We start from the raw sequence: 11910 nt of genomic DNA, 5'->3' as shown, positions 1-11910 counted from the left end.
GATGTGAACATTGTACTGGATGACCTAAAGCTTTTAATAGATTATACTGTATGAAGTGGAACATACCAGATGATGATAGAGATGAGTTTTCATCATCCCAGTGTTTGTCCTTTATGAGCAAAAGAAAAATAACATATTGTACTGGACGATGTTGTATCATACTATATGATGTTATTCAGAAAAAATGACTGTTCGTACTCCTTTGTACCAGGATGAAGGATATTTTGTACTAATCATATTGTACGATCTTGGATTGTAATCTATAATATTGGATAATACTGTACGAACATAAATAGCTAAATTGAAAATTTAGGGTTTGTTGGAGCTTGATTTATATATGAATCTTCTATCTTTTGAAATAAGATATGAGAGAGGAACATGACAAGAAGGGGACTTCTTGATAGAGAGCTACTTGAGAAGATTTTGGGTTTGTGAGAGGAAGGAGAAGGGTAGTTTGTGAGGGAGAAGAAGTGTGAGGGAGATCACACGATTTCTCCTAGCCTGCTGCACGCTTGCTCCTCCTATGGTCCAAGAAGATCTTGTGGGAAGCTTTCTAAGGGGGAGATCCTTCAAGGTATGTGTCCTCTAAGGTACTCTTCCATTTCTAGGAGGGAGAAAAATGAGAAGGTTCACAGCCGTCACCAGGAGGGTGACATAGCGCTTGGTACTCCGCCACACTGGGAAGGTGAAAGTGAGATTTTGTAAAGGCTTCTCCGCCTTGTTGTGGCGGAAAAAGGAGAATTACTTTTGAGTAGTAAAATTTCAAGAGTGGAGGACTCTAGGGAGTGGACGTAGGTCAAGTGATCGAACCATTATAAATTTCTAGTGTGCTTTTTTTGTTTACTGCACTTTACTTATGTTTTCCATTTTTCTTTTGTTATAACTGCTCAGTGAAAAGTCTTTTCTAGATCTTTATGATGTGATTAAAATTTCACCACTTACTTACAATCATGTTTTAATCATTCACTTATGCATCAAGTTAAGTTTCTTTTAAAATTAAAAAATAAAAAAAAATTAAAACTCCTGTTTAGGATTGTTACTTTATTTCAAAAATTTCAATTCACCACCTATTAAGGCATCTAATACTTTAACCATAACTTGGAAATTTAATTATAGGAATTAGGGTTATCACCAAGCCTATAAAAATATAGCTAATGTAGGTAACATGCCCTTATTCACCCCATTAAAAAACACACCAAAATTACTAGTGGTTAGGAGTAGTAATTAAAAAGTAGTGGGCCTTCAAGCATGAAATACTCCCAATACATTAGTCAGCATACTATGAAATTAATTTTAAATTAATGTACTCATCATTCTGGTTCCATAGAACACATGATCCTGAAAAATTATTTAGTGGTTAAATTTAAATGATGTATTAAAGTTTTAGCTTTTAAAAGTAATTTATAATTGATTTAATATGGTTTATAAAATGGTGGTTTTGATGTGGCAACCTTTACAAGTGGCAACATGGGATTAGAACAAATGGAAGGTGGTGGCCAGTTGATTTGGTTTACTTAACTCCATCAGCATCTTGAGGAACCATCAGGCACTGCTTAGTTTGGATAATGAGCTAAGATTTAGTCAGACGATTGTGTATCCATCCTTTGGTCAAATCTCAATTCAAATAAAGGGACAAAATGATAAAATCACAGTAGCTCATTTTGAACCAGAGAAATCCATGGGATATAATGTACTCTTCCTAATGCATATGGGAAAAAAAGCCCAAACTTATAAAAAGCTTTTAAACTCAATACATGGTGAACCTTTTAGCCTAAAGCTCTAGGTAGAGGTTCAGAATGACTTGTTGAAGAGTAGTGGATAACTTTAAAGTCTTTTATATGAAGTGTTTGAAAACTTATTTAAAATCTTAGATACAACTCTATGATTTTACAAATAACTTGATAAGAAGCTTCTTAGAGATATTTTAACCCCTAGTTCTCTTCTTTGATTCCTCTAACATAAGTTTGAAGAAGGGGTAGAGACATGAGAACATCTGGTTAAGGAGTATGAAAGGTTGAGATGGACTTCTCACTAGTGGCAGGATCTAAACACCAATAAAATGCTGGCTAATTAAAGAGGAGCATAAAGAAGGCCAAAACATAACACAAAATCTTTTGGGAGGCTCTGGCTTGAGAATTATCTTCATATGAAAGAATGTCTTAATTGTCTTGATTTTCCATATTCCAAGCTCCCAAAGCTAATCTAATGATTAGGATTCATTAGAGAGCTATCATGGATGATTTCCATGTGGAATAAGTTATTAGGGGACAATTCATGGCCCAGGATGTGGCTATGTACAAGAGAAAATGACATGGGGTCATTCTCACTAGTGGGGAACATTGGATCAAGTGGAAGCCAAACCAAGCAATGAGATGGATTCAAGGGTCATTTATTAAGGTTCTATAGTGAATTTGAACATGCCACGTGGGAAGGCATAGTTAACCTTTTTTTTTTTTTTGGGATTTTTGACTATGTTTACTAGTTAAAATGGGTCAAAGTAGCTAAGGTAGACCATGGAGGGCCCCAAGCGGTTGATTTCATGGTATTTAAGGGATTTTCTTTCACATATATGGATTTTAAATAGTAGGGAATGAGCCACATAATGGACTATCTTATGAACCAACAAAAGAGGCAATATCAGTATACTATGGACTTTAATGTAGCATTGTTTGGCATGTTTATGAACTACTAAATATTTACTAGTCCAAAAAAATATTTTCTCTACAGCCTATGTCCTTGAACCCTATAAAAGGTTTGGTTCATGAGAAGCAGTAGAAGAATATGGAGTGGAATAGGAGGAAGAAGAAGGATAGAAGGTGGAATAGGGAAGTGGAGTTCCTTTATATTTTTCTTTAAATTTTTTTTATATGCAAGTTTTTGGGGGTGGGGGAGGAGGAAATGAAAGTATGTTATGTTCTATTTGTTAGCTTAATTTTATTATTTTCCTTAATAAGTTTATGCCGGGGGGGGAGGAGGAGGAGGAAATGAAATTATGTTTTGTTCTATTTTGTTAGCTTAATTTTATTATTTTCCTTAAATTTTTTTTACTACACTTTTAGATATTCAATAATCATTATCTTATATTTACTTTGAAGGTAAATTTAGAATTAAAAATCAAGACAAAATTAATAACTTATGTGCTTAATAATTCAAAAAGTAGAAAATAACAAAATTAAGCAACATGTATAACAACTATTAACTTCAAAAAAACAAGCATATCCTAACAAATATTACTCAAAAGAACATAAGCACTTTACTAGTTCTTTAGGATGAATTTATTACAGGATTAATTAGAATGAATTATTTAGATTGATTTGAAGGAAATTATAAGTATGTACTTGTGGGAACGCTAAGTCCTTTAATTAACCTTAAGTAGTGATAACATAGATTGCACAAGGGGAAAGAATAATAGGTTTTCAAAATCATTAATAAGTACTCAGATAAAATATGAAAAAAGAAAATAAAATAAGAAAGAAATTAAAATTAAAAGGAGAAGGAAACAAAGTTAAAATCTAAGCACTAAAATATCACAAAATGGTTCCTAAAATTATGGCTCCAAGTAAATGATCTAACATGGAATTATCTTAAGGGAAATTACACAATTCATGGAACATACAAAAACTTATATTATAACTAGAAAATTAAATAAATTCCAAGTTCCCCTAAACTAGGTATGATAGTAAAAACTTTCACACACACATTTAGGAGTTGAATTTAAAGGGAATATTGGCTTAAGTAAATATTTATTAATTCTTGGATGAATTAATGAATTAATTAATAATAAATGTATTTTATAATCTAATAATTAATATTTTCTTAAGCTTTAAAATTCAAAACATTTCATTCCAAGAAAATAAGATTATTCAAAATTAAAGTGCATGTGAATTACTTGAGGATAAGTAATAATTTATGTTTCAGAGATTTTGATAATTTAAAAATTACTATATATTAATTTTTTCTATTTTGCATGAAAATTGCTTCATAATATTATTTCGTGCAAGAAAAAAACTAAAAAGATGCAACAATTGAGTTAATATTGAAGCAGAACAATGTTGCTATAGCTTAGAGTGTCATATACTAGGTCATAAATTATAGAGAGAGAAACACCTAAACACTTTCTCTAAGCATGAATGAGTTAAACTTGTAAGTCTTAAAATGAATTCCATGAGCAATGCAATATCACTAAAAAAATATTAAGATTGAGAGAAATGTGTTACAGTGCTAGAGGTCTTCAGCACCATAGTGGAAAATGGCCACCCACTGTGCCACTAAACCGAATCACATGAGTATCACAACATAGTAGTTAATTCAGTTATCATCCTAGAATTGTATGTCAAATTAGTCAGAGCACCATGGCGCAGTACCAAATCTGTTTCAAAGCATTTGTTTATTTTAGAGAGCATTAACACTACATAATTAGTGCGAAGATGTTAAATCAATTATTTTGAAAAAAGAGTAAAAATAAGAAGCTAACATGTATTGGGAGACTTTTTTTCTTTGTAGTATATTTCTCATTCTTTTAGTGTAGAGAGAGGGAGAGGAAATCAATTTACTTTAGATGAGTTCTTATTTGCTTGAGCGAACTCTTGTTTTGTCTTTTTAATCATACTATTGTATTTTTCTCCTTTCAATACAATTGCAAGTTATGTTTGTGTTATTTCAATATGTATCTTAGTGGTTACACTTTTTTGAAAACTTGTTATGAAATAAAATTTTATGTTCTAAAAGTTAGGTCTAGTAATTTAAACTATAAGTGTTATTTCATGTTTCCTACTACTTACTTTAGTTGTATTATTGGCCACATGCAATTTAAAATGTAGTTTGATCAACATCCTTAATGAGGGAATAGTGGAAAAATTAGTGAGACATTAAACAAGAATTTAAAATGATGTTGACATATGTTTTTTTAATCTTTTAATCACTAAGGAGAAATATAAATACAATATAACTAGAATTTTGACAAACTGGATAGAGATGAAAAATTAAAAATTCTCTTATTCATAGTAATTTTATTGTAGCCTAAAGTTTGGAAATTCTCATAATTTTTGCAAATATTAAAAACTTATGGAAAATTTAAGTTATGCATAGTAGTTTATGATTCAATAATCATTGGTAAGATAAATTTTGTGATTTAAAATATTAGTAATTAGCTTTTGTAAAGAGAACATTAAAATCACTATTGGATGATATTCTATTGATTTTTATATTACTTAACCATGTGATGTGTGTGGTGAGAGATTGTGTTTTCATTTGTTACATCGATGAATTGTGTATGTATGATTATGAATATAGTTAGGCTTTCTTTGATATGAATTACCCATTTGATACATAGGTATACATGTCGATCAAGTAATAAAGTGATTGAGAGATTTTTGACCCCATGAGTAAGTATTCTCCTAGGTTATATTCAAACTAATACTAGCTACTAAAGATGCAAGGATTATCCAAGTCAATGAAAAAATAAGGGTTTGGATTTTACCACTTACAAATAAAAAGAAAAATGATAAATGTTATACCATATATTTAAATTTTTTTGGATTAATGTGTGAAAAAAAATAAAAATTTCCTATTGAGACACTTAAATATCAATCTGGATCAAAACATATGCATCCTTAAATCTCTGTTGAGCTTGTAGGGGTGAAAATGGAGGTTTATGGCCATCCAACAATTCTAATATCTCCATAGAACCTAGAATATTTAACATCATATATTTAGTCATGCCAACATTCCATTCTAATTCACATATTTGTTCCAATATTCTTCCATGAAGGCAATATATCACACTAGATATTAACATCACATATGACCATTGTATGCATTAAATTAAGAAAGGAAGATATTTAAAACATCCATAATATCATTCAAGGCATAAGAATCTACACTTGTACTTTTAATATTTTTACTATGTTATCCCAAAACTCATAAAATAGCCAAAGATGATAAAGAGTAAAAGAAAATGCATCTTCATTGTAATCATAGAGAAAGGTACTGGAGAAATAAATTAAAAATCACCTAGATATTAGAAAATGAACTTATCCTCACTCCTTTCTCCAATGGTAGGATTGAATACATAAGAAATTAAAAAAAAAACCCACCTGGATATTTTCTAGAATAATGGCACCGTAAAGTGTTGTAGTGCTAAACTTTGCTCCACCAAGGCATTAATCTCCCAAAACTTTTGAAGCATCTAGTGTTGAAATGTTTGAATAAGGTGCTGGGGCATCATGGGTGATGATATTGTTGCATTGTGACAATGCCCACTATGATGCAGGTTTAGAACTTATGATGTTTTTCCAATTCCTAAGATTTTCTACACAAACATAATTAAAACATGTCTTCACTTAATTTATTTACAAAAACATTATACTTAAAAAAATTCCCTATAACTTAAACCCTTATTTTTCCTTAAACAATGGTGTAATCACCTATTGATTAATTTAATATCTAAAATAAAAAAAGATAACTTAAAATTAGTAAAATATAAGATAATACATCACATTAAGAAATAATTTGGAATGAGCAAAGTTTAATACCAATTTGAAAAATTCTAAAATTTTTTCCTATTTAATCATCCTTATTATTACTCGAATTGAGTTTATCCAATTTGAGTGTATGTGAAGGCTTTGATTTCATATTTTAAAAGTAAATTATAAATCATTTAGAGATTAGTTGTTCTTATTGTTAAATAACAATTTCATTTGTGTACCATCATATGTATTAGATCACTTACCTTATCCAATTTGATTTACGTATTTTGATGCTTTTAAATTATATATTTTGTATATACCAATTTTTAAATGCCCTCAACTATTTCCTTTTTAAACTTTCTATTTTAATTTTTCTTATTTTTCATTTTTTCATTAATGTAGTACATATTAATGATTTTGAATATCAGTTTAGCCTTCATCCCTCAAGTAATCCTAAATAAATTGATGTAAGGGTTTAGTAAGAATGATAATTTCATAGTTAGGTTTATAATGATCTTCATAGTTTAAGTTACACACTTATTTTCCCTAAACTCAATTATGCAGCCATCAATTTAGTAGTCAGTGGAAGAGTGTTTAGCTTCTAAGTTGAAGAAAAGTCAATGACTTAAATAATCTTCCTTAGTAAATTATTATGCTTTCCAAACTATGAATTACTTTGCTTTGTTCATTCAAATTTGTATCTTGGGTTTTATAATTATCATTAATTTTGAATAATTTTTAATAACTTTTTTTGGCTAAATAAGCATTCAAAGTGAAAGTACTTTGTAGAGGAAAATTTACAACAATTAAGCATATGCGATAATTTAAATTAAATTTAAATAACATAACAGAATAATGTTAAATATAGAAATCAAATATAAGAAAACATAAGAAGATAACATGTATCTTTATTGAAATGATAAAAAGCTTATAGGCAATGTAATACTCCACTCAAAACCTACAGTCTTTGCTCTCATCAATACAACGTAATGGCGCTCATAGCCATATCATAATAATAACAATCTTAAGGATTTCCCCAAGTATGCTAAAAAATAATTTCAAAAAAATTGAAACGATACAACCAACAATATCAAAATAAACAATCTCTCACTAGCCTACTAACAAACAAAAAAAAAACACCAACCACCGACCACCAAGATTCGTCTTCCTCCTCCTCCACATAAACTTCACTTCTACACCACACAAAGGACTGGTTATTGGAGTTTTAGAGAAATCCAATTGATTTGGATTTTAACAAAAGAGATCCTCTTGAACATCACCACAAAAACTTTATTAAACTCAACTATATAGTGATAATAATAATCATTTATACCTAGTAATGAACCTTCCATTTCTTGTAGAAATCAATCAAACTATCCATATGACCCCTTAGATCAACCACTTTCTCACATAGGGACTTTGGAACCCTAAAAATCTTTTTACAGTTGGTGCTGGGCCTACTAGTCAAATGAGCTACATTAGGGCCAAGCTCCTCCTCTTTATTAAGTTTTTTTTAAAACTCTAAAATTTTTTATTTAGAGATAAAATAGGAAAAAGTTGTTCCTTACTTGGGCCACCAAAAACACTAACATCTATTCATAAAGCTTAGATATGCAAAGGCTTCCCCAAGCCCACAAAAGTAGTACCCCTTTATATTGTTATTCAAAGAAGAGCAAATAAGCTTTCCCACATCAATAGTGTAACCAACTTGAATATCATAGTTAAGTAGAACACTGTCGCTGGTTACCTCACTAATGGTTTTTCTGGGTAATAAATGGGGAGAGATAAAAAAATTCCAAGCTTTTGTTAGTTTATATTAGTAAGTTGTATGAAAATTTATAATTTTTTTCTCTCTTTTTCTAAATAGCCCCACTATGGGGTCAACAAAGACCTCTCAAAATCTCATCAAGAACATAGGATATAAAAAAGATTGAACTCATCAAACTAAAAAAATTTTAGCTTGTAAAGATGTTTAATGGTTACAATATAAAATAGTACTCACATACCTCTTAAAGAACACTGATTGTCCATAACATGCTTCCCATTATCAACAAACTCTCTCACCACATTTACCAAAGTAGGATGGGGTTCCTCACACAATAGTTCCCAACCCTAATTCACTTTTATTTGTTCCACTTTCCCATATGTGTTTTGAAAGCCTCTCTTAAGGATTAACTGTTTATTCACTATAATTATCCCTTATATTTGCTTAGTTTTTGCAGATATAAGTCTTCTCTTATCAATGGGTGCCTAACTTAATCACAACCTCTTCCATAGGAGTCTTCCTATCTCTAAACTAACTATTTTGATTCAAACATTGGAGATAATATGGTTTAGGGTTTAATGCAGGTTGTTGAGGAATATTTAAATTTCTTCCTTGATTACATTAACCTATAATATTTTGATTATAACAACCAATATTTTTATTAGACCATCTAAAATTTGGGTGGTTCCTTCAACCTGAACTATATGTATTAAAATTGGGATTGTTTTATCTTCCAATCAATTTTATACCCTCTATTTCTTGAGTATTACTATCACTAATAGAATGTAATTCATACTCTAGAACTTACTTTAAAAGTATCAAATTTCTTAAAACATATAGCTACTTGAGTAGTCAAATGGATAAAGCATCAAATTCATAAACATCTGTTACTCTCTTAAATGTACCCTATCTAAAGATTAATGGAAAATTTTTATAGTATTTCATATTTTAATTTATTGGCTTCCTCAAATGGCTTGAACTTTAAAGACTCTCCAGTTGATACATCTATTATCAACTTAATGGATCATACTAGTCCATTATAAAAGGTCTGAATAACCAACCAATCGTGTAAAACATAGTGAGGGCATTTCCTTAAATCTCTTCCAACATTCATAAAATGATTATCCTTCAAACTAGGGAAAAAGATATGATATAATTCCTAAGCTTGATAATTTTTAAAGGTCGGAAATATTTTGCTAAGAATTTTTATGCCAACTCATTCCATGTAGTTATAGAGCATAGGGACAATGAATTCGACCACATCTCAGCTTTTTCTCTTAGAAAAAAATGAAAATAATAGAAACTTAAAAGCATCATCATTGACATCATTATACTTAAATGCTGCTTAAATGTCTAAGAAGCTAGCTAAGTGTAAGTTGGGATCCTCAATATGACTTCCCCCAAAAAAGGAATTTTGAACCATCTTAATTATGTTAGGTTTTAGCTCAAATTTATTAGCATGTATAGTAATTCTATTAATACTCTAGTGGATTCCATCTACTATAGGATTACATACTCCCTAAGAGGTCTAAAATGGCCCTGATGTTATACTAGTTATGCCACAAGCACTCTCTTTGGAGTGGCAGGGGGTAGATACCCCCATTCCCCAAAACAAATTCCACAAGGAAATGTTCTACAAGATTCCAATCAAATTAGTATTATTTACTATTTAAGCAAGGTTTATCCTACTCAACAAAAATTAAAGGTTTGGATTCTACCACTTATGGTGAAAAAGTAAAAAGATAAATAAGATACCATATAATTAAAATGTTTTTAAGTTAGATATATAAAATATGAATGTTTTCCTAATGTTTTTTTTTTATATTAATGTGGATTAGAAAAGAAGCATTCCTAAATCTCTATTAATCTTGTAGGGGTGGAAAAAGGAGGTTTATGGCCTTCCTACAATTCTAATGTCTCTATGTAACCTAAAAGTTTTAACATCTTATGTCTAGGCATGCTAGCATTCCATTCCAATACTAATATTTATTTAAATATTCAGCCATCGAGGAAATATATCTTACTAGATATTAACAACACATATCAACATTATATGCATTAAATTAAGAATACTTGATATAAAAAACATCCATAATTCCATTCATGGCATGAGAGTTTACATTAGTATGTATAATGTGTTGACTAAATTTTCCCAAAACTCATAAATTAGCTAGATATGATCAATATAGAAAGCAAATAGATCTTCATCTCAATCATAAATGAAAAGAAACAAGAGAACAACAAGAAGAAAATTCTCTAGGATAGTATAAATGAACTTCTCACTCCAATTTTAGGATTGGTTACACAAGATAGTCTAAGATTTCTAATGAAAGAATCTTACACTTCTTTAGCCCCCCTTAGACTTTAATCTAAGAGGACACTATTGAACTACATAAAATATTATAGAACTCTACTCAATGTGACAAAAATCTTAAATAAAATAAGAAAAAATCTATTTTTAGTTTATATTGAAATGGCCTTAGGCACCACGGTGCTCAAAATTATGGCACTATGGCATTATTTAATGAACTAGTAGATCAGTGCTGTTAAGTTTTCTCTATTATGACATTGTGCTGACTCGGCACATCTACTGACAGAACTAGCATGAATATTGACTTAATATATATAGCTCCTTAGTATGGTAGCTTCTCCACTTCGATGTAGTAAAAGTTAAGTGTTGCGGTGGTTGAATGTATAATATGGCACAATTGTATAGTAATGCTTAGTGCTTTGGAGATCAATTTTTTGAGACTAAGTGCTAAGGTGCTATTTTTTGGTGCAAGGATGCTAACGTTGGCTCCCCCGGGATGTTGATTTTAAAATTATAAAGTGATTGGTGCTGAAATGTTTGAATAAGGATCTGGGGAGTTGTGGATGATAATGTTGCGGATTTATAATTATGGGTGCTACAACTTTTGTTTAACAAACATGAATTTTTTTCTTTTCCTAAGATTTTTTGCACAAATAAAACTAAACAACACATTTTTACTGAATTTAAATATAATAAAGAGCACAAAATTTACACTTAACACTATGACATAAGTGCTTTCATAACACCATAAGTATTTTGTTAATGTGGCACTTACCACATTTGGACTTTTGACATTATTTCTTTATCTCTTTATTTAATTTGTTTGTTATGGTGGTTAGGTGAATATTTCGTGCATAGAAATTTTCAACTTATCTAGGTTTATTACTTACATGTGATTTTGCTTGTATTTTAAATAGACACATCTAGGAAAATGTTTTCTAATATTAATAATAAAATAAAATTTAATCTTAAATAAAATAGAAAAAAATGCTTTAGATCATGACTCCACATTTTGTTCTTGTCCATTGCATATTTTACTTCAATACCTTACCTAGGTAGCCTCAATCTTGTGGGTTAAGATAAGCCACCCAACTTGTTAGGGTGCTTTCCTTATCTTAGTAGAGGCCTTCTCTTTTTGGCAAAAACCTATTTTGTAAGCCTTTTAAAAGTTCATGGCATCTTGATTTTGAATAAATCAACTAGCATGCATTTCATTATAAACAAATTTAAAAATAAAATTAAAGTGCATTTATCCATTAGTAAATAAATATCCCACATAAGTTTAGGACTAATTAAGATCTTCTTAGATGTCAGTCCCAATTCCAAAATTAAATAATAGCCTACCTATCTAACCTTTGAAAAAGATA

This window comes from Dendrobium catenatum, unplaced genomic scaffold (assembly GCF_001605985.2).
Source record: "Dendrobium catenatum unplaced genomic scaffold, ASM160598v2 fragScaff_scaffold_522, whole genome shotgun sequence".
NCBI classification, from domain to species: Eukaryota; Viridiplantae; Streptophyta; class Magnoliopsida; order Asparagales; family Orchidaceae; genus Dendrobium; species Dendrobium catenatum.
Note: the sequence above shows the minus strand (reverse complement) of the source record.